Source organism: Chiloscyllium plagiosum, unplaced genomic scaffold (assembly GCF_037043375.1).
Source record: "Chiloscyllium plagiosum isolate Xiang-an unplaced genomic scaffold, Cpla_swu_hap1 HiC_scaffold_44, whole genome shotgun sequence".
Classification (NCBI taxonomy): domain Eukaryota; kingdom Metazoa; phylum Chordata; class Chondrichthyes; order Orectolobiformes; family Hemiscylliidae; genus Chiloscyllium; species Chiloscyllium plagiosum.
In genome coordinates this window covers 40,232,783-40,256,678 of record NW_028270182.1, presented here as the reverse complement: position 1 = coordinate 40,256,678, position 23,896 = coordinate 40,232,783, and the positions used below count along the sequence as shown (strand labels likewise).

The 23,896-nt window shown below is 40.8% G+C and overlaps 1 long non-coding RNA gene across 1 annotated transcript; it reads right to left on the bottom strand.

Moving 5' to 3' along the window:
- Positions 1–202: 202 nt before the first annotated feature.
- LOC148137384 (uncharacterized) lies at positions 203–5,827 on the bottom strand. The gene is made up of 3 exons (XR_015754367.1): positions 5,707–5,827; positions 2,352–2,662; positions 203–386 (listed from the first exon to the last, which is right to left on the bottom strand). It is a non-coding gene; the product is annotated as an uncharacterized LOC148137384 (long non-coding RNA).
- Between the last annotated feature and the right edge of the window lie 18,069 nt (positions 5,828–23,896).

Below are 23,896 nucleotides of genomic sequence, written 5' to 3'. Positions count from 1 at the left end.
CCAATCAAAGTCTGCCATTGATGTAACTCGATCTGGATTACACATGGGATGCTTTGTGCTTTAATCTCACCGCTTACCTTCCTCCTTGTGGATGGAGTCTCTCAGCGGAGTCGGTAGATTCTAATGGTACACCACACATTCAAAAGTTACGCCACACAGCCAGGCTTCAGTAAAAATGTCTAATTTGCTGATCACGCTGTCGGGATTCTGTCCAGGCTGCTCAGCAATCTCTGATTTCAGAGGCTTCTTTTCTTGTTTCCAGGCCACGTTGACTCCAGAAGGAAGATTGCACACAACGCAGTTTAACGTCACCGTCGCCTCCAGTAAGACTTGTTCTACTGGCGGTGGGAGGATTTTAACGGTGTTAGGGTGGCACCCGGTATCTTCTATGAAACAAAAATCAAAGTCAATGAAAAATGCCCCTTTCTGATACAAACAGCTAATCTTCAGATTACTCCTTCACAGGGTGAAGACACCACCTTCAAAATGGCAACTCCAACTATTGCTGAAGCGATGCTTACTATTGTTGATGTATTTTGATCTGTGAAAGCATTTGTGATTACCTATGACATACCCAGTGTAATTATTCCGAAAGAACCCTGGCTTTGTAACAAGTGAAACCTGTGAAAAAAGTAAAATCATCGAAGATACCATCATGTAACCCATGGAATTACCTTTCTTTCGGAGTTTGTCTCTCACTTAAGACCACCTATTGATACTTGTGACAAGAGTAATCTGAATATAATGAGTTCATTTCCATGTTCAGAACCCTTATGTGCAAGTGCTGCTGGTCACGCTGACTGCCAAATCACATCCCAAATTTTGGACAAATTATAATAAATAATAATTATTCTCTTTGCAGAGTTCTAAAGTGTTACAGGAGCGGTGAACAGCCATGGAAATTTTGTTCATTATATTTAACATGATCAAAAATACTTTGCGTTATTGGTGTGATGTCATTCTCTAATTTATGCCATTGTTCCTCATGGGCTGTGTTTGGAGTAGATCTGAAAAAAAGACATTGAGTACAGCATTGGATATCGAGAAGGACACCCATCTCCTTAAGTCTTTCCCTCTATTCAGTTAGTTCATAACTGGTCTGTACTTTCACTTTATTTACCAAGCTGCAGTTTTTAATTTTTTCATAGAGCAGGGGAGAAAAAAAACAAAAGCGTCTTAAATTAATCTACAAATGTGATGGAAATGTACACTAATTTTATAGACATCCACTACTCACTGTGTAAACATCGCCACCCCAAACCAGGCTAAATCAGCCTGTCTCGAGTTCCTCGTTCATTCATCGCTATTGTAGCATTCCCACCAGAATTTGTTCTCCTGCCTCATCCACTAATTACAGAGAGCATGTTAAAGAAGCTCATTGAGATCACGTTTATCCCAGTTCATCAAATGTGATACCCACTTGGTCTGTGGTCTGATCCCATAAATGAAGTTAAAGAGCTCAGTACCAGATAAAAATCGATGTCGTACAATGTCCAAGGCCAACAGGTCATTCCTGAGCAGGGGATGAAGCATTGAACGCATTTTGATTTATTTTCAAGTAAGGGTCACTGCATATTTTAACCACGTGATTTTGAGACCCCAACATCATAAGATAGAGGATCAGAATAAGGCTGTTCGGCCAATCCAGAGTTTAGATCAGAATGATGCTGGAAAATCACAGCAGATCAGGCAGCATCCGATGAGCAGGAAAATCGATCTTTCAGGCTAAAGCCATTCTCCTGCCTTCTCCCCGTACTAAACAAGAGCCGATCTATCTCTGGCTTGAGTACACACAATGGACGGGCCTCCACAGCCCTCTGCAACAACAAGTTCCACAGACTCATCACCCTCTGGCTGAAGAAATTCCTCCCCATCTCAGTTCTAAACGGTGCCCCTTTGACCCTGAGACTGTGCCCTTGGGTCCTAGTCTCGCCTACCAGTCAAAACATCTATTCCACGTTCACTCGACCTCAGTCTCTCAGTATTTTCTATGTTTCAATCAGATATCTCTCCAATATCCCCCCTCCACCCGTCAACCTATCCTTGAAGTGGCCACCAGGCAAGGATTCAGCACTCTGAATGCCTTTCCCAGCATGGTCAGGCAACAAACTATTTAACAAAGCTCACTTTCTATATATCTACCTTCAACAGAGGGGAAACATGCTTTTCTGATTTGCCAAAATGTTGAATTATGAACAATGCATATGTAACACTCAAACTGAAATGACATACGTGGCATGTTGGGAAATGAGAAGCTGTAACGTGCTGTTTACTACGCCTGATAAATTAGTGTGTTTGATTCACATCAGAGTTCAGAATGATTTGTAGCTCTCTCAGTATGTGTCTCTTACCCTGGAGTGCGGTGATGTTTTTACTTTGAATGTTCTCTCCATGAGTGACCTGGCAGGTATAGACTGCGCTGTTGAACCATTCACCATAAGGGACCATAAGCCGACTCGTCACCGAGAAGTTCCCGTTCGCCTCACACACGGGAGACGTGAAGAAGCCAGAATCCAAGCGTCGGCCATTTTTCAACCAAATCACGGAGATTGACTTCGGATGGAAATCGATGATTGAACAGACGACGGTTGCAAACTTGCTGCTTGCGATTCTTCACTGGAGCTCACAGTTAGGAGAAGAGTTGGTTGGAGAATACCTAGATCTTTCGGAAACACATCGCATAAATTATCTGACGAATTTCAGAACAAATACAATCAGTTCTCATATAGCAAGGATTCTTGTGGTTAATGGATACAAGAATCATAATTATGCAGAGTGCTGGAGAAGCTGGGTTCCACACAGAAAGAAAAGCAGGATAATGTGAAAGGCTAAAATTATAGGACACAGCAAGGGACTCAAGGAGGCATAGAAACTATAGGCCGGTTAAATCAGAAGGGAGATGCAACGTTAGATGGTATTCCTTTTTATGACAGAGTCTGATGAACAAGGCAGATGAATTACCGGCATAAATGAGGAAATGATGCGGTTGCTATCACGGAGACATATTGAGAGCAGGGCGGGAGTGGCTATTCAATATTCCAGGATTTAGTGCCTTCAGGCGAGACAGGGAAAGATGGAAAAGGATGGGGGCGGGGGTACAGAATGTTGCTTCTGTCGCAATTCTGACAAGAGTATTTTAGGCTGTAAAGAGAAATGAAACCATGGATACCTCCTCGAACAAAGGCAAATGGACAGTACTTCAAAACCACAATACAGCAAAAATAACTACTGGGAGAGCACTATAGACCTTACTATAGGTCCAAAAGACCAAGTAGAAATACATGGGCAAATTTCAGAGAAATGTCAATTAAATAGGGGAATGAGAAAAGAGGTTTTTAACTTCCTCAGCATAGGCTTGGATATTCATTGTGTCAAAAATTCAGAGGGAGCACAATTCTGAAAATGCCCCCAGGAGAATATTTTAACAAAGTATGTGTGTAATACAGAGAATTTTAATCCAGACCTTGCAAGAGAGGGGTGAACCTGAACTTAACTTTAGGGAATGAAGTCGACCCAGTGGGTAAAACATCAATGGTGGAGCACTTCGCAGACAGTGATCGTGAATCAGTTGGATTTCAGATTGTACTGCAAAGGAAAATAAATTGGCCGAAAGTTCTGAAAAGGGGAAGGACAATTTCAGTCAGATCAGGTAATGACTTGACCAGAGTGGACACTTATTGGTAAATCTGAGTCAGAGCAGTGTGACACATTTAAGAAAGAGATAGGAAAAGCACAGGGAGGACATTTCCCAGGAAGCCACTGCGGGCTCTGGACAGCAAAGGGGATAGAGGGTGAGATAACGAGAAACAAGGGAGGCTTCCGGTCTATACTGAAATCTCAAAACAATAGAAAATAGTATGGAGAACAGAACGTGCAAGGGGGAGTTTGAAAGACAAAGGAATTAGAAGAGCAAAAGGGACCATGAGAAAATAATGGCAGTCAAAATAAAGGAAAATATATTTAAAAGTTACAGGCTCATTCATAATAAAAGAATTATTCGGGAAACAGTAATGCCCATTAAGTGTTATTATTGGAGTGGAGCCGGAGGATAAGGTTGTGGTCGAAACGAATGTGTTGTGTCAGTGTTCACTAGTAAGAGGGACAATGTGGGGACAGAAATCATGGAGGAGTGTTGTGATGTAGTTTTCAGAAATTAGGACACATGACGTGATGTTCTCTGTTGTCTTGCTGAATGAAAAGTGGTTATATTTCCAGGGCAGATGAAAAGTATACCAAGCGGTTGAGCGATGCAAAGGATGAAATAGTTGGGTCGCTGACAATAATTTAGAATTCCTGTCTGGCCACAGCAGTTGTGCCAAGTGAGTGTAGATCAGCCAACGCTGCACTGTTATGCAGGATGAAGGAAGGGATAAATAATGAAAACACAGATCTGTCAAGCTAGTCTCAGTGGTAGGAAACTATTGAGAAGTGAAATTAGTCTTCATTTGGAAGACAAATCAACAATTTTCAGCACGGTTTTATTGAGAGGAAGTAATGTGTAACAATTTGATAGTAGTTTTCAGAGAGATAACTCGATGTCCAGATGATAGCAATAATCAGAGCCAATGGGATCCGAGTTAATTTGACAGATTGGATCTAGAACTGGCTGAGTGGTGGGAGCAGGGGATAATAGTCATCGGGTGTCTGCGTGACTGGAAATCTATGTCTCCTGGTGTTCTGTAGGGATTGGTGTTGATTTCCTTGCTATTTCTCTTACATACCAATGATTGAGACTCAAATTTAGGAGGATTAACTAGTGAATTCACAGATGGAATGAAAACTGTCATGTTGGTAACTCATGAGCATAAAGGTTTTAGATTGCAGGAGGATATAAAAGGGTTGTTTGTATGTGAAGAGAAGTTGCAAATGGAAATTATTCTGGATAAATGTAAGGTGATGTAATTCGGCAGAAGAATCTGTGAGGTATGACGCTTTCAATGGTGGAACCCTGGAAAAGCCTGAGGATCTTTGGTGCATGTACCCACCGATCCCCTATAATTCTGTGTCGTCTGGATAAAGAGGCTAAGAAAGTGGGAGGATATTTGCTTTTATTAGCCTAGATATTGACAATGAAGAGTAGGGAGATGATACTGGAACTTAATAGAACACTGGTTAGGCCATATTGAAGAGTTGTGTGCGTGTTACCGGAGGAATGTGATTACACTGAAGGCAGTATTGATGAGATTTGCCAGGATCTTGCCTGGGTTGGAGGGTTTTAGTTATGAAACAAGATTAGATAGATAGGGGTTTTCCTTGGAGCAGAGGAGAATTAGGGAGAAGATTATCCTGATGTCTAGAATTATTTTAGGCATAGACACGGTAAACTAGATGAAACCTTTCCCCTTAATGCCTCAGGGGCACAGGATGAAGGTAAGGCCAGGAGGTTCCAAGTGGATCTCAGGGGAAAACAAAATCAAACAGAGGGTGGTGTTAGCCTGGAGCTCAGCACCTATAAGTCATGTAGAGACTGAGCCCCTCATAATAAGTATGAAGTATTGAGATGCATCCTTGCAAAGGCAAGCCACACAAGGCAATGGATCATGTGCTGGCACATGAGACTGGCTGTTATTGATAGGCGTGAACTGGATGGATCAAAGGGCCTTTTTCCTGTGTTGTACAAGGTCATTCTGTGAAAACGGTTATAAATAATGTCTTCTTCATATTAATCCCAGATGCTCTGTTTATCTCAGTTCCCACAACACATACCTGGACATGGCATTTCTTTGCTCTTGTGTGACCCGCTGTGTTGAACCTCACAGTAGATTTTGCTGGGGCAACCTACCGCTGACTCTGGCAGGGTTAACTGGCTGCTCAGGGTGTAGGTTCCCTTCTTGTTTCTCACTGATGGGTAAATCTTCAATCCAGTCGTGATTAGCTCCCCTCCTTTCTTCCAGATTACCTTGGGGACGTCAGGGGAATAGTCCATCGCCAAACAACCAAAGATCGCAGAACCGGTGTTGTGCTCCTGACAGGAGGAGGCCAGGCCATAAAGCGTGGGGGAGATGGTGTCTGTACAATATAATGACCAATTGAGCATGTTAATTTCTGTTAATTTGACCTCATCAGTTACTCAAATGTATCCTCAGCTGTAAACGTTTGCCAGTATGCTCCCGCTGAGTCTACAGCATAACTGGGGATTATTTTTGTTTCCTACCAGTTGCTGATCATGATCATTGGTTCTCTCTTTAGAAACATGCCCTCGACCTTGTCCATTGCCATATAATTTAGGAAGAAGAACATCCTGATCCCATCCCAGTAACTGTTTGAATATCTCACCGACACTTTCACTGGATTGCTGTGAAGAGCAGAGAAGTTTCACAAATACAAACCAATGAAATGCAGATTCATCGAAATTCGACAGTGTGTGCAAACAGGCCATTTGGCCCAACAAGTCCACACCCACCCTCTGAAAAGTAACGCATCCAGACCCATTCCCCTACCCTATTATGCTACAGGTAACCCTGACTAATGCACCTAACCTCCCAATCACTGAACACAACATTTGCAATTCCTCCAGCTTGCACATCTTTGGACTGTGGGAGGAAACGCACACAGACAGGGGGAGTAAGTGCCAACTCCACACAGACAGTCACCCGAGGCTTGAATGGAACCCGAGTCCCTAGCGCTGTGAGGCAGCAGCGTTAACCATGGAACCAGCGTGCTGCCCCATTAGGTACCGTGCTGCTGGAAATACCCAACAGCTGTCAGTACCCCCGGAGAGAAATCAGAGTGAATCATAGAACATAGAACATTACAGTGCAGTACAGGCCCTTCGGCCCTCGATGTTGCGCTTCCCTGTCATATTAATCTGAAGCCCATCCCACCTACACTATTCCATGTCCAATGCCTGTCCAATGACGACTTAAATGTACTTAAACTTGGCGAATCTACTACCGTTGCAGGCAAAGCATTCCATACCCTTACTACTCTCTGAGTAAAGACATTACCTCTGACATCTGTCTTATATCTATCTCCACTCACTTTAAACTTCTGTCCCCTCTTGTTTGCCGTCCCCATACTTGGAAATCAGGTCCAGTGAGCCTGCAAGGCAGAATGTTCTCTCTGGGAGGAAGGTCACTGCAGCAGCAGCACAGGCAGGAGCTGAGCATTGGGACGAGGAGGATGGCTGTCACGGCTGAACTTATGCCAATTGGCTGGAAGTTGAAACATCTAATTTACAATTATCTGAATTCTGGAGGCCTCTGAAAAATGGAGGACCATTAAGGTTCAGAGACTTTGGAGTGTTACAGCTGAGTATTTATGTAAATATGATTTGAGAAATGAACAAGTGATCTTTACCTTTAATAACTATCAAACTGACACGCAGTTCACCACCAAACCTCATCTTTCAGACTAACCACTGCACTTACTCTGTCTAGATTTAAATTTCCACTCTCATTGACAAACCCTACCATGCTATACACCTATTCATGCCCAGAACACACAACCCCTATCACACGAAACACATCCAAGACAATCATATTGGTAGTGTAGCTGAGCAGAGAGATCTCGGTGTCCATGTACATAGATCCCTAAAAGTTGCCAACCAGTTTGATAGAGTTGTTAAGTAGGCACAATTTGTGTTGGCTTTCATCGAGAGAGGGACTGAGTTTCAGAACGACGAGGTTAGGCTGCAGCTGTACAAAACTCTGGTGTGGCCGCACTTGGGAGTATTGTGTACTGTTCGGGCCACCACATTATAGAAAGAATGTGGAAGTTTTGGAAGAGTTCAGAGGAGGTTTACCAGGATGTAGTTTGGTAAGGCGGGAAGGTTTAATGAGGAAAGGATGAGGGTCTTGAGACTGTTTTTCTTTGAGAGAAGAAGGTTGAGTGGTGACTTAATTGAGACATAAAAGATAAACAGAGGGTGGACAGTGAAAGTCTTTTTCCTTAAATAGTGATGGCGAGCAGGAGAGGACATAGATGACAGGTGTCAGAGGTTGTTTCTTTACTCAGAGAGTAGTAGGGCCATGGAACGCACTGCCTGCAACAATAGTACACTCGCCAACTTTAAGGGCATTTAAAAGGTCATTGGATAAACATATGGATGAAAATGGAATAGTGTAGGATAGATAGGCTTCAGATTGGTTCCACAGGTCAGCGCAACATCGAGGGCTGAAGAGCCTGTCCTGCACTGTAATGTTCTATGTTCTATATTCCAGATGGACATATGATCTCAATTCCTTTCAGTCATTTACACTCCTGCCACCCTGCACCTGCCCATGGTGAATCTGGCCATGACTGGACCTGGCACCATCATTTTCACAACATCTGACAAAAGCCCACTACCCAAGACATGACCTCAGCCCTTGATCACCGACCTCTCCTCTTACCCAAGTCAACCTGTGCACATTGCATCCAAGCTCCTTTCGCATCTGTGCTTTACAACCTACCATTTTGCCAGACTCCGAGCTTTGCATTTTGACAACACGTCCACCTGTCACTTCATTACAGTGACCTTCCACCCCCGAAACATCCTGGCACTCTGCCCACCTCTACACTAACCAGTCTGGCATCCTGTCCACCTCTCCATAAACCAGCCTGGCAAAGACAGACCTCCTGCATTTCAGCTCAAACTACCCCTCACCTACCAAGCACAATTCGACCAAATTATCCTGTGACCATTACCATTTACCTTGATGCCACCTTGCCAGACAGAGTGCATGCAAGCTTACCCAGCAGCCAGTCAACACCTCACAGCCTACCAGCCCAAACTCTCCCACATGCCCAATCTTGCCCCTCACTTGCTCACCACCTTCCAACTTTGAGCGTACTCCACCATAAAGTCAGTGGGTCATAAGTCGTACAGCACAGAAACAGTCCATTTAGTCCAGCCCATCCATGCTGACCAGAGTTCCCAAATTAAACTAATTCCACCTGCCTGCCTTTGGCCCATATCCATCCAGACATATCCAGTTCCTATAGCTGTTCAAATGTCTTCTAAACGTTGGGCCTATCTCTGCATTTACCACTTCCTCTGGCAGTTCATTCCAATGTTTTGGACAGTTACAACATGAAGCCCTAACTCCTGTACTCAGTGCTCTGACCAATGAAGGTAAATGTGCCAAACACCTTCAACACACTAGCTACTTGAGACAACGCTTTCAAGAATCTATGAGTCTTGAATCTATGAATTTCTGTGGTGGAGAATTCCAAAGGTTCACCATTCTTTCGTTGAACAGTAAACAATCAGGTTCAATGTTATCGGTGTGTTGGGAAGACTGGAGAGCAGCAAGATTAATGATGGTCCCATGAATGGAATAGCCTTCTAGAGAGGCCGAGATGCCTTCTTCAGCTTCCATTTTGCATGCGGACATGCCCCTTCGGCAGCATGTTCCAAAATTGTGATCCTTGAGGACAAGGGCGCGCATGCATGTAAAGCTTTCCTCCAAATCAGACTTCAACTTGACTCTCAACTATTTCCCTGCCCGTCTCCTCTTCCTCAATCACAGCCATGAGACTCACTTCCGAACAGCGCTGTGAATGTGCTAATGCCACTCAAACTTCAGTAATTCAAATAGACTGGTGACAACTGGTTTCTCAAGGCGAGATAAAAAGTCTAATACTTCCACACCTGTCTAGAGATTCAAACAACCACTGGAAGAATTGAAAATTATTTGAGGCACTTGTGTGTCTACACAAGGTGACATGGTTTCCTTTTTTAAAAATCACACAACAACAGGTTATAGTCCAACAGCTTTAATTGGAAGCAATCAAGCTTTCGGAGCGGCGCTCCACTATCACCTGATGAAGGAGCGTCGCTCCGAAAGCTCGTGTGCTTCCAATTAAACCTGTTGGAAAATAACCTGGTGTTGTGTGATTTTTAACTTTGTACACCCCAGTCCAACACCAACATCTCCAAATCATGGTTTCCTTTTGTGTGATTTGACTGTGTTTGCACTGAATGAACAGCTATGTCTTAATCATATAATTGTAATGAAGCTTCCCTCAATTTTAGCAACTGCTGAAAATGTGTTGCTGGAAAAGCGCAGCAGGTCAGACAGCATCCAAGGAGCAGGAGAATCGACGTTTCGGGCATGACCCCTTCAGGAAAAAGGGCTCATGCCGAAACGTCGATTCTCCTGCTCCTTGGATGCTGCCTGACCTGCTGCGCTTTTCCAGCAACACATTTTCAGCTCTGATCTCCAGCATCTGCAGTCCTCACTTTCTCCTCATTTTTAGCAAGGCAATCACACATTATATTTCTTTATTGCAGGGAAGTATAGTGTTAAATTAATGAAATATGATGATTGGGATGTTTCAATTGGAAATTGTCAGAAATTTAAAGATTACTTTCATGAGCAATTAATTCCAGCCTCATTGTGTCACAGTACTCACAGGAATGTCTTTCAGAAATGGTGTCTCCCTTTGTTATGGGCAGTCGAATCAGTAAATCTGGGAAAGTTGTTGCTTGTTGATCAAAGGTGTAAAAGAGTTTTAGCCAAAAGGCGACCTGTGGATTTAGCTCACAGATGCTCCATGATCTAAGTAAATGGTGGAACAGCTCGAGGGGCTGAGTGCCCTCCACTTGCTCCTACCTTCCTATTATTGTGTCATTCAATAAGCTAGCACTGGTCGTGAATACCTTTTATTAAAATATTTCAACAAATTAATTGTTTCACGCATGCTTTAAAAAATCGTCTGTTGATTATTTCGAACGGGATCATTGGCATTTCTATTTGAGTGATAAAATAACTTCCAGCCAATTACAGCAGCCACTGCACTTTGGAGTGTGTTGTTACTTAATGATAGTTTCTTGTGAAACTACAGCTCGAGATCATGGCGCTCAAATCAATGATTCTCTGATATTTAATATCTCTGAACATTCGCAATTTGTTCAATTGCATCTTTTCTCTGAAGAACGTGTTTAATGGAACAGAACTTTTTTCAATGAAACAACAAACTTTAAATGCTTGAAAACCAAAATAAAAGACAGAAATTTCTGAAGAAACTCAGCAGGTCTAGCAGCTCCTGTGGAGAGAATGCAAGGTTAACCTTTCTCATCCAGAGACCCCCTCTTCAGCAAATTGTTTTCATGTTTTGGCACAAGAGCTCACACCTATTGAGATAAACAGTGATTACGTTGGCTTGACTCCTGTTGGAAAATGAATTCTTAGCAGAGATACTGGATGGTCTGAGATAGCAATTGAAGACCAACTGAAAAGCTATCACCATCTGCTGCAAGTGTTGGATTCAGCAGAACCCCCATCGTACTGAAAAATCAAATTCAGCCACAGCACTGGTTTAATATAAGGTAAAACGGCCTAAGCATAATCTCATCAAATATGCTTCGAAAATGATTCATTCTGGATTAGTTATAAATGATATTGTTCGAACAGCATGTCAAAAGCTGGGATTTCTTTGAGCACTTCCTCCATTAACCCCTTCTAGCGATGCCCAAAAGCTTGTGAACAAATATTGATCTGGAAAAAGCTGCTAACCACCAAAATTCTGTTTAATATCTAAGAGACAGGAGTCAGGACAGCGATTGAATAGATTTCACTGGCCTCTGTGAGTGGAATTCCAACAAACAGCCAAACATTTCAATCTGCTTTCTTGCACTGAAGTAACCTGATAAGAGATGGTATTACATACCTCTCTAACAGGTTGTAAGTGAACACAGGACACCTGGCACAGAATCAGGGACCCTACTACAACTTCACAACAGACCTGAACACAATGAGCTCGACACTATCACGGAGAACACAGCCCACCTGTTTTGACAGTACATAAACCATGTTAGTTATTAACACCTTCCAACATCAGGGATTGTTCCAGAATGTTTGTACAATGAAAGTAACATTTCAACATTTTTCCAAGAATACTTTGACAGCAGCTCCAAATTGTTCAAACTCTATGGGAACTGCGGAAGAATAAAACTAGGAATTACATTGCCATCAATTCACTGTCACGGGATTTCAACCTAGATCTCCCTTCCTCTTTCCCCTGTGCATATCGCTGCACCAGACGGTCGACTTAGTTTGAAAAAGATTAAAATGTTTTGAAGTGTAATATGACCTTTGACAGTGAGATTAAAAGCTGATAATAGGTTTTCAAATAATAAGATGCAAAAAAAAATCTGATTCTACATTGTGCCACGAAACATGTCCTGCATAACTGAGGCACAAAGAAAATATACAACATATTTCCCTCTGCCTTGCTCAATCAAATATCTCTTGTTGCCAACAACCAATTTCAAAACACTTGCTAACTGCCTTTTCTTCCTGAAACGTTCGTTCTGATTGGACCGACTTAGTCAGGGTTCTCAATTCTGAGACACCTCATCGAATATTGTATTTCTAACAGATAAAAGTGGTTTTGAAGCGCGAGATGAATAGGGTAGGGGAATGGGTCTGGCTGGGTTACTCTTCAGAGGGTTTTTGTGGACTTGTTGTGCCAAATGGCCCGATACCTACTGCAGGAAATCGAATCGAAATGATTGTCACACTTGAGCACACTAATATGAGCAGATTCCTTCCGATCGCTACATTGCAATAAATCGGTCAAGTATATTAATTAAAATAAATATTACTCTATTTTCAGAGTCTGAATAAACATTGTACTCTGTTATCCTCTAGTTCATGTCTTCTGCAAATTTGTGAACTCTGCATACGTCTGAACACATCGATGTAAAATGATTTCTCTGTGTTTGCAGCAAGTCCTCCCATGATTTTAAGAGTAGAGTTCTTACAGTATGGAAACAGGCCATTTGGCCCAACAATTCCACATTGACCCTCTGAACAGGAAGTCGCATACCCAGACCCATTCCCCCTAATTTATATTTACCCCGACTCATGCACCCTAACCTACACATCCCTGAATACTATGTGTAATTTAACACAGCCAATCACCTGACTTGCCCAACTTTTGGACTGTGGTAGGAAACCAGAGCGCCCGAAGGAAACCCACGCAGACACAGGGAGAATGTGCAAACTCTACACAGGCAGTCACCCGAGGGTGGAATCGCTGTGAGGCAGCAGCGCCAACCACTGAGCCACCATGCTGCCCTGCGAGTTCTTGGGTGCATTATTTTAATTAATTCCAAATTTGGCCTTGGTCACATAATTCACTGTTTCCGAAAGAATGACTCTTCAGTTGATATTTTGTTGTAAAATGTAGCTATTTATTGAAAATGCACAGATTGGGAACACTTAAAGCACTGTGCAGATTAAATAATTCAGTTAATGTTTTATTTTTATCCTGCAAATCCAGTTTAATCAGGGACATAACAATTCATTAACTCAAGTTACGTGTGAAACTGATCAAAACAGTGAAACTGATCTGTCCTTCATTGAATTGAGCAGAATTTCGAAATGGTCTTTGCCAATGATCTTTTCAAGCCAGAAAAATATGTATGTAGTGTACGGCGGAATTGAATGTTGTTTCTTGATCAATTATAACACAGTCATGGCATTTTTGCTCAAGAGCAAGAACTATTAGCACATTAGACTTTTGAAATTCTATTTATATTTCTCTATGACTTGTAAACTGTTAAAAGACAGACCTTGTGATTGAACTAGATAGTGGAGTTCTGAATTTGGATTGTAAAGCATGGATTAGATTAGTCCTTAATTATTTATTTTAAGTAAAAATGGCGCCCGAAGGTATCTGTTTTCCCTTCATTTCTAAAACCTTTGCGATTTGCCTTTCACCTAATAATAGGCTTTATGAAATTTCAACTCGCATGCTGATTGCATTGAATGAGGAACCTGGAGCGGTTCACTATCACCAACCGTGTTAACATTGCAAAAACAATGTAGAAACCAGAAACGGTTTCCCAAATATAACACATTTAATGTTACCCAAGCACAGTCCCCCCTCAACAGATCAACGATCACCAGATCACAACACGGTGTGTTTGCAGCAGAACTAGCTCTGGAAACATTTTCAACAGAACCAAGAACATGATGCAACCTCACAAAAAAGAACAAATTGAAGTCCATCAAAACTGCTCAGAATCCAGCAAACTAATGATTAACTTGAATAGAAATAACAACTCATAACAGCAACCTTGTTTGTGAGGGGACTTAACACTTAAACCTGTAACGTTTCTGGCAACAGTTCAATTTATTTCCAACCTGTACACCCTTCTTGATCGTGACAACCTTGTGCAGCTCACAGTAGAGCAGTTGAAGGCGTATCTTGATTGATCACTTCATGGTCAAAACAATATTACTGAATGGACAAACATTACCACATTATAATTTTAAGTTAGTTTCAATTACATAATCTGTTCAATTCTGCAGTTTCAGATTTTAATCCAAATTTTATTTTGAATGAGGCTACTCAAAACAAAATTCAGTTAGTTTACAATTAGCACGGAGTTTTTTTTTTAAAAAGTCAATGCATTAAAAACTCGTTTTTTTCATTTTTCACACTTCCGGGTTTCTGCCTTGAGTTGTTTTTCAGACCGTTACAAATGGATGTAATGTTTTCAATCAAGCAGAGAAAAATGTGTCATATAAGTTTAACAAATGCAGAAATGATGCATGAAAAGCAAAAGAATTTCACAAATATTGGTAATGAAAAGTAATCCAGAGAGTCAATCTCCTCACCAGAAAGAAAACACCAATTACAGAAAGCATGAAAACGCTGATCAATTTCGCAAACTGAATAAGAATCCAATCAACTCAATTCAACAGAATCAAGGAAAATAAAATCAGAATCCAAATAACTCAAAACAACAGATTTGATTGAAACATAATCAGAATCCAACCAATTCAATTCAACAGAATCAAATAAAACAATTTCAAAAGCCAATCAACACAATTCAACAAAACCAAGTAAAACAATGTCTCAATCCAATCAACACAGTTCAACCGAATCAACTAAAACAAAGCCAAAATCCAATCAACTCAATTCAACAGAATCAAGTAAAACAAACTCAGAATCTAATCAACAGAATGCAATATAGCACCGCAAGAAAATTTTATGACAGTTTCTAACCTGCTTGTCATCACCAAAATTAACAAAATAAATGAGAAAGTATTATCATGATAAAAACATATATTCAATAAATGAATAATGATATTTTAGCATATTTTAATCATGTTTGGTAATATCCCGAACATCTTTGAATTCTTAGCGTTTGTTATTGATAATAAAAGTCACAGTCAGGGTGTCACTGACATTAAACATTATTCATAGCTGACTGATTAAGAGACATTAGGTGTTTCAAGTAACCCAGCCATACAGAATGCCCATCTGATCAGAAAAGGAGATGCACCGAGCAACTGACTCCATCATCACCCTTTTAACTATTTGCTGAGCCTTAACTGAAGTCTATAATCAGTCTGAACAAAAATCAATCCGAACCAAACCAAACTCAGCACAGAATCTGAGTTTCATTTAATTCAGAAATTAGTCACATGAATAGAAAGTTTTTAAAAAGTCACTAAGAATGTTCAAGGGTCTTACCTGAAGTCACTGTCACCATGGTCCCTTGGCCCCAGTAATCAAGATAGTCACAATGTTACATTCTCTGGACTGGGTCACACAATATCTAGCTCTGCATAAAACAAATCAAAAATCTACCATCATTTAAAATTTTCAGACCACATGCTAAATAAAGTCACGATAAATCTTCATCACATAACTGTGCTAGTGAATTCTGATAATTCTTGATAAATTTTAACACTGTTTTCTACTTCACAGAGTAACACATGAGCTGATTCTCAAAATCCCCAACTGGTGTATCGATAATTACCCAACACTTTTACAAATTAAATAGTGATACTGGCATCAAACCGCACAGAACTAATACTGCACTGCAAGTTAAGACGGTTTGTAGAAGTAATCACTGACTAGTTTCAAACAATGGAGGCTGAATAGGTTTTTATATTAATCATAATTGCAGTGTCATTCCAGCTCTTTCACTGTGACACACGTTGTGTCAAATACTATGACAGACTGTAAACTTTAAATGCAGATAATTTCTTCACTTCCTAGAAATCAGTGATTCAGACTCCTTTTACTATTCCTCGTATTTTGATAGCTTGGAATACTTTTCCAGGTTTGGTCTGCATTTAACTTGACCATCAACATGAAGAAGGTAGAAACAAATTATACATTTGTACAAACTAGCACTACTGGATTGCGTTTAAATTGCATCTCACATTATTTCCCGCTCCTGCCATGGTTGAAATCACCAATTTGAGATAAACACTTGTCAGTGGTTATTGTATGAGGATGTCGCTATGCACAACACTGTGACCCACTGTAGTATCACAATGATGTAGACCAGTACACTCATTCTCTGTTCTTTACTCTAGGTCGCAATTTTCATTTGAAAGAGCCATTTAGTACTGATCATGCTTCGAATTAATGCCATAGTTGACATAACAATTAGCAGTGATTTCCTGAGCTGTCAGGTATATTAAAACTAACATTTTGTCCGAGCATTTAATTGATGGAAGTGTGAGCAGTACATATGTCATGCCCAAAACATTGTCCCATTGTGTCACCACTTTGCTAGTTTAAATGGTACATTTCCTCTTTGATAGTTTTGTAAGAGGCAGCCTGAGGTCTGCTTCAAATTGCAGTTGGTATAATTGCATTTAAAACTCATACTGACCGTCAGTTTATGATGGAATTGACAAAATGTTCCCAAGAGCTGTTTTTGAATGGGTCCAGCCCTGGTTCCTCTCGCTGTGGTCTCTTGCACAGTAATAGATGGCGGTGTCTTCGATCTTCAGGTTCTCCATGTCCAACGCGAAAATGTTGTTTGAAGTGTCTTTGGACGCAGTAAATCGACCCTTAGTCGCTGGTGCATAGTTACTGCTGGATGAACCATAGTACCAAAGCAGCCACTCCAGACCCTGTCCGAGAACCTGTCGGACCCAGTACATGCAGCAGCTGCTAAGATCGAACCCGCTGGTTTTACAAGTCAGTTTCAGGCTGCCTGCGGGACGGCCAGTCTCTGCCTCTGACTGGGTCAAAACAACCTCCGACTGGACAACTTTAAAAAGAAAACAAATAAACCTTGAGCATTAATGCTGATGAAATGATGGCTGAGTGTTTTACATTCCTGCGGTAGACTAACATTGAGACAGTCACAAATAGAGACTTGAACAAAAAACACCCACATGATAAGAAAGTCAGTAACAGACTGAGAAAAATTGTCGACACAATCATTCTGATAACTTGTGGGAAGCAGTTCTGTCAAGACCTTTCTAAACAAAGCCGACCCAGGAGTGTTGAATTACGGTCTAGTGCCCAGGATCTATATGGCCATCGGAAGGGGTAGGCTTACAGCTTCTGCCTGTTGGTTTCCTGCTGGGGGCTGAGACTGGATCCTGGTATCAACTTGCACAGCCCGAACACGTGGGCTCATGTATTTACATGAGGTTATGTTTAAACATGGACATATACACATCTTGGGATATTTGTTTTGCTGAATAGCTTCTTTGGAAGTAAATTGGAGTAGCTTCAGGTCTGTTTCACATGATAGTTGCATGTATTTTGTTTTAAAAAAACAAATTCAACTGGGAGTTAGCTCCCTTTATTTCTACATTCATTCACAAGCAGATAAAACTAAAGTTAAAGTTCAAACATATTACCAGCCAATAAAACAGTTGAGTTTTTCTTCCCTATATACTGCAAGTCTCTGTCGCACTACAAAATAACATGTAATTCATATGAAACATTTCAGAATTCAATTTGGGCAACTGAATACAGAACGTGTCCAAATTGATTATATTTAGAATATTCAATTAAGAAGTTAACTCCCTTTAATCCGACATTCCACCACAAGCAGATAAAGCTAAAAAGAACTTCAATAATATTATTAGCCAACAAAATGAATGACTTTATTTGCTGTCACTCATAGTCTCTCTCACATTACTAAATAACATACCATTTCTAATCTGCGTTTCTAAATTCAGTTTCGGCAACCTAATATGGAGCATGTCTACAGTGATTATGTTCAGAATGTGAGTGTATGTCACTAAACAGTTTGGACCCGGAGATTAGAATTGCAGAATGTCTCTCCTTGCATCTTTTTTTTTCAAATTGCTCCGATACTAAAATGCACAGTAAAGGAAAGCTGTGTGCCTGAGAAAAAAAAAAAGTGAGTCCGCAGTGATACATAACACCTAGGTAAACTTTTGAAAGAGCATCTAATGAACTAGAACAAGACAGTCCATAAGTTTTTTTTTTTTAAATCCTCAACGTCTAAACCATTGCATGTAACAATCTGGGTACACCAGGAGGGTTTGGTTAAATTAGAGAGTATTACAGTAATAATTACCACGAATGTAGGTTATAAACAGTACATTTCTCTGCTCACTGATAACTCTGACAGGGCACTTAACTCAAAAAAATCAGCAAATATTCGCGGTTACACTACACCAGTGTTAACCATGTATAAAGGGCTCACTCAGTTTTAATGAGATGCATGAATCAGAGAATGGTGTAACAAGTGATGTGAGTTTGAACCAGTTCAATTTTGTTAATTTACTTTGAGATGATAACAAATGTTACTGCAATGTGGGATTTTGGATCCATTAACTTGATATTCAGGGGCTTTAAAGATACTCAGTAAACAGGCTGAACTAACTAGAACGTCACTGCATTCAATGTTCTGTTTTCTGATAGTCATACAGTGAATGCTGTATTCAGTGACTTTCCTTTTTAATGAAGAAATGCCAAGTGAAATGTGTCCATTGTGAATAAATGGGAAAATATAGCTTGTTTGGTTGGACTTTACTTTAGTTGATTCATTTTCCCTTTAATCGGCCAGATACAATAGTTGGCAGCAATTAAGCTGACTACAGAAAAGGTCCTTGAGTTCCCAGTTTCATTTACTGGAAGCAGGTGGAGTTTCTGTAGTGGATCAGAGATATTTTGTCTCACTGTTGACCAGTTGGTGGAAAGCCAACTGTAAACCATAACCACCGCCTCCGCAAAAAACAAATCAGCTCAGCAACAATGCTGGAGAAAAGTTTATTTTTCAGTTGTGTAACTTGGAGAACTAGTCCCTCCTCTCACGGAAGGAAATATTCGCAGAGTCTCAGACACAACCGAAACATCAACAGTTCATTCGAGGATCACTACAGCACTGTTTAATATTGAGAAAAGTTGATAAATAGTCATAGAGTCATGGAGTGATACAGCATGGTTACAGACCCTTCGGTCCAACCAGTCCATGCCAGTCATAATCCCAAACTAAACTAATCCCACCTGTGTGTACTTGGCCCATATCCTTCCAAACATTTGATAGTCATTTACTTATCCAAATGTCTTCTATAGGTTGCAAGTATCCACCACCAGATCATCCCACACACAAACCATTCTCTGTGTAAAAAGTTGTCTCTGATATCTTTTTAAAAACGTTTCTCCTCTCATTGTAAAAACATGTTCCCTGTTGTTGAAATCCCCCACATAGCGAAAATACGCCACTGTCTTAGTCAAAAATTGAAAACAATCCCAGCTCCAAACATTTACAAAATATCACTAGGGATCTTCCTCGAGTCCAAAAAAGATTGTCCCCTTTGATCAATGATTTGTAAAATTTACTCGCGTATCTACTGTGATACACGTTTTCAAATAACTTCTTAAGTGCAAATGTTTCACATCAATCGTATTAAAGTAACATTTCGTGCACTACCCCACACACACACAAAAAAACAAGTTTGTTAACATGATTTGCTCTGAGGATGTCTACGATGGATTATTTTATCAAACAAAATCATTTCCAATGTTGTGAGTGCTCGTCTATCTTCTGTGCAATGGTCTGAATTTTAAGTTGTGTCTGAATGCAGATGAAACTGGCTGATCTGGGTAAAAGTACAGTTTCTTCCTTTCATATTGTTAATGTATATTGCTGACTTTAGTTGAATAAAGTGATGTTGTCCCAGGCATCGTCTGGCACCATTAATTAGACCATTAATTTCCACATCGCTAGCTGTCGGCTCAGGTGGAGATTATTGATATGTGATATTTTTGGAACGAAAGCTTCGTACATTTCCAGTATGAATCATGACAATTAGAACCATTCACCTTTCCACTCATGGCTTTATAAACTTATATGTAGTCACCCCCCCGAACTCTCACCCTCCAATGAAAAAAGTTCCAGTCTATTTGGATTTCCAACGGTGGTTCTGTTCCCTCACATTCTGCTGTGAAAGATCCTCCTGCCACCCCAGGTCCACAGAGAGCGTCCCTTGATACCAGTTCAAAGAAATGAAAGGAACTTCTCCCACCATATTTTTCAATTTTCTTTGGCTTCAAACACCATAAAAAATAAATGTTCATGTCATTGCTGATTTATGGGAGAATTCTGTTTACACAATATCTTCTGAAATACCTGCAGTACCATCCTGAATCTGGTTCGCAGGTTCACCTCTTGCTCACAAATGCAACCAGATATCAGGGAATAGTGAACATCGCCCACAACCCTTCCCATCTGTACTTTGCACTTTGTGAAATCCGTGTTGTCAATAATCAGTTTCAAGAAAGTTTTTTAAAAAAATTCTTAATTAATGTTGCTGATCTTGGCTGAATAAAGGTATGTTGCTGTCAGCATTTCGGGGGAACATGTCTGCATTTTTTTTATGTCAGGTTACAATGATATTAAGTCAAGAATAGTCAAAATGTCCTGAGAAACAACGTTTAGAAATTGGCCTATTAGCTCCTCAGGGCTGTACCAACTGTTTGAGTATTGATACAGTCCTGCCCCTACTTTTTCCCCATAAGCCAGGATTTACAGCATTGGAGATCATATCTATGTTGATAATGGATTAGACCCTACACAATGTTCCAGAATGTTTACAGTGCTATCACCTGCATGGTTATGGACAACATGCTATAAATGGGGTGTTGGCTGGAAGGCTCTGTCTTCATGTGATACAGGTGCGATGGGCGAAGTGATCTCTCTCTGTCGTGAAACGTTCTACTACTCTAAATTCATCTTTCCTATTTTGTCTCGTTCACAGGCTCCAAGCCTTCGGTTCAATGATATCAATAAACTCCACCTGATTCTCCGGTTAGTATATGGAAATTAATGGTCTAATTAATGGTCTAATTAATGGTGCCAGACGATGCCCGGGACAGCATCACTTTATTCAACTAAAGTCAGCAATATACATTAACAATGTGAAAGGCACAAACTGTACTTTTACCCAGATCAGCCAGTTTCATCTGCAGTCAGACACAAAATTCAGGCCATTGCACAGAAGATACACGAGCCCTCACAACATTGGAAATGATTTTGTTTGATAAAACAGTCCATCATAAACTTGCTTAGAGCAACTCGTGAATATTGCTTGATTTCTTTTCGTGTGGGGTAACACATGAAATGTTACTGTATTCCGATTGATGTGAACCATTTACATTTCAAGTTATTTGAAAACGTCCTTCACAAAAGGTATGTGAGTAAATTTTAGAAATCATTGATCAAAGGGACAATTTTTTTTTGGATTCAAGGAAGATCCATAGTGATATTTTGCAAATGTTTGGAGCTGTGATTGCTTTAAAGTTTTAACTAAGACATTGGCATACAGTGCACAACTTCACAATTTGCTATAACATGACACTAGCAACCACTGTGAACCTGGAAGGCGATGGTTCAGAATTTAACAAGGACCCAGCAAGGTTCGTGGAATGGACCGACGAATGATTCATGAAATTTAACAAAGGCATTTCTGAAATGATTAATTTAGCTAGGAAGAATGTGGAGACACAAATTCACATCTCTGTTTGCATTTCAATATACTATAAATTACTTTTCTATTATATCCTAAAATACTTGTGTCTTTGTTCATATTTAATACACTCTATCTTGTTCCGGTGTTAAGATAGTTCTTTTTTTATTTCACTCAAGACTGTATGCTGTATTTTTGCCTCAGTATTGACCAAATTCGGTTTGGAGCCAGCTTATATCACTTGAGCTGCTTTTTCAGGAAGTGAATCTCTCAACCTGTTATGTCAAAATAATCTGTTCTTGCTTAGATCAAAATAAATCCTGTTAATATCATCCCAAATTCAGGCTCGGTTATTTTGTATTTATTCATTGGAAATGAACAGAATGTGACCGGCCTGTTCTTGGTGGAGTGGGAGAGGGAGTTAAAGTGTTCAGCCATGGGGCCATGGGGTTGGTTGGCTCGGGTGTCCCAGAGATGTTCTCTGAAATGATCCGCAAGTTAGTGTCCTGTCTCCCTGATGTAGAGGAGACCACATCAGGTGGAACAGACACAGTGGATGACATTTGTGGAAGTATAGATACATTTCTCTGGGATGTGGTAGGATCATTTGGGGCCTTGTCGGAAGTGAGGGGGGAGGTGTGGGCGCAGGTTCTGCACTTCCTGTGGTGGCAAGGGAAGGTGACAGGGGTGGGGAGTGGGTTGGTGGAGGGGCATGGACCTCACGAGGGAGCCGCGGAGAGAATGGTGTCTCCGGAATGCAGATAGGGGTAGGGAGGGAAATATACCCCGAGTGATAGGGTCTGTTTACAGGTGGTGGAAGCAGGGGAGGATGATATGATGTATGCAAGGTTGGTGCGTTGGAAGATGAGGAACAGGAGGGCTCCCTGTTGCGATTGGAGGGATGGGGTTCAAGGGCATCGTCGACCACATGGGACGGGAAATTGCAGTCTTTGACAAAGGAGGTTATCTGGGATGTTTTATGGTTGAACTGGTCCTCCTGGGAGCAGGTGCGATGGAGGCAGAGGAATTGACAATAAGGGATGGCACTTTTACAGGAGGTCGGGTGGGAGGAGGGTCGTCCAGATAGCTGTGGGAGTCAGTGGGCTTGTCGTAAATGTTTAGTCGGTCACTGGAGATAGAGGTGGAGAGGTCTAGGAAAGGGAGGGAGGTGTCCGAGATGGTCCCTGTGAAGTTTAGGTCAGGGTGGAAGGTCTTATTAAAGTTGATGAACTGTTCAACCTCCTAGTGGTAGCATGAGGTGGCGTTGATACAGTCATCAATGTAGCGGTGGTAAAGGTGGGCAATGATACCGGTGTAGCTGTGGAAGATTGACTGCTCCACATATCTGACGAAGAGGCATGCATAGTTGGGGTCCATGCAGGTGTCCATGGCTACCCATTTGGTTTGGAGGAGGTGGGAGGATTGAAAGGAAATGTAATTGAGGTTGAGCATGTACTGCTTGGGTTGGCGTGACAGGAAGAAACAGAGGGCTTCGAGGCCTACATCATGGCGTTTGGATGTGTCCAGGGCTTGGACATTCTGTTCTCTCTGGCGCTTATCAATAGCTTGCAGTTATTATGGAAATACAAGTGCAATGGCTGGGAACTCGGAGAAACCAATGTTTAAGTCTTCTGCTTGAAACACATTTTGAACAGAACATTTAAACACCACAAAGCTCAATGTAGGAAAAGCCAGGGCTGCAACTTTTAATAATATTTGAAACTTTGTTAAAAATAGGGATTTTTAGTCATAGTTTCTGAAATAATCAAGGAAATAATTAACCGTTAGAACAAGCTCTTTCAAAGAGAGAGGATTTGCAAAGTTTGAAACTATACGGTGCTGTAGTTTATTTGAATTCAATGTTGGTCAGAGTTAGATACAGCCAAGGTGATCTCTCCATATATTGATTCTGTTAATCGGACACACCAACATACCTGTCTGTACAAAACTGTATTATTTGTTTAGTTGATCAAAATTTAGGAAACAGATCAAATAGAATGTATTCGGCTGGGAAGGTGATGGATACAGAAGACAGAATCAAAAACTGGGAACATTAAATCTGAAGAGAGAGTAACAAGTAGTACAAGATCAAAGACATGAAAAGGTACATGTCGATGTGCTCCAGACGTTAGTGAATCGAATAAGCTTGTTAGATGGTCGAGAGACTCGTCCAATGATGTCCTGGAATCGGACTGCGAAACAGAGATCGAAAGGTCGATTTGTAAATGTCACTTCAATTTAATCACTTCATATTC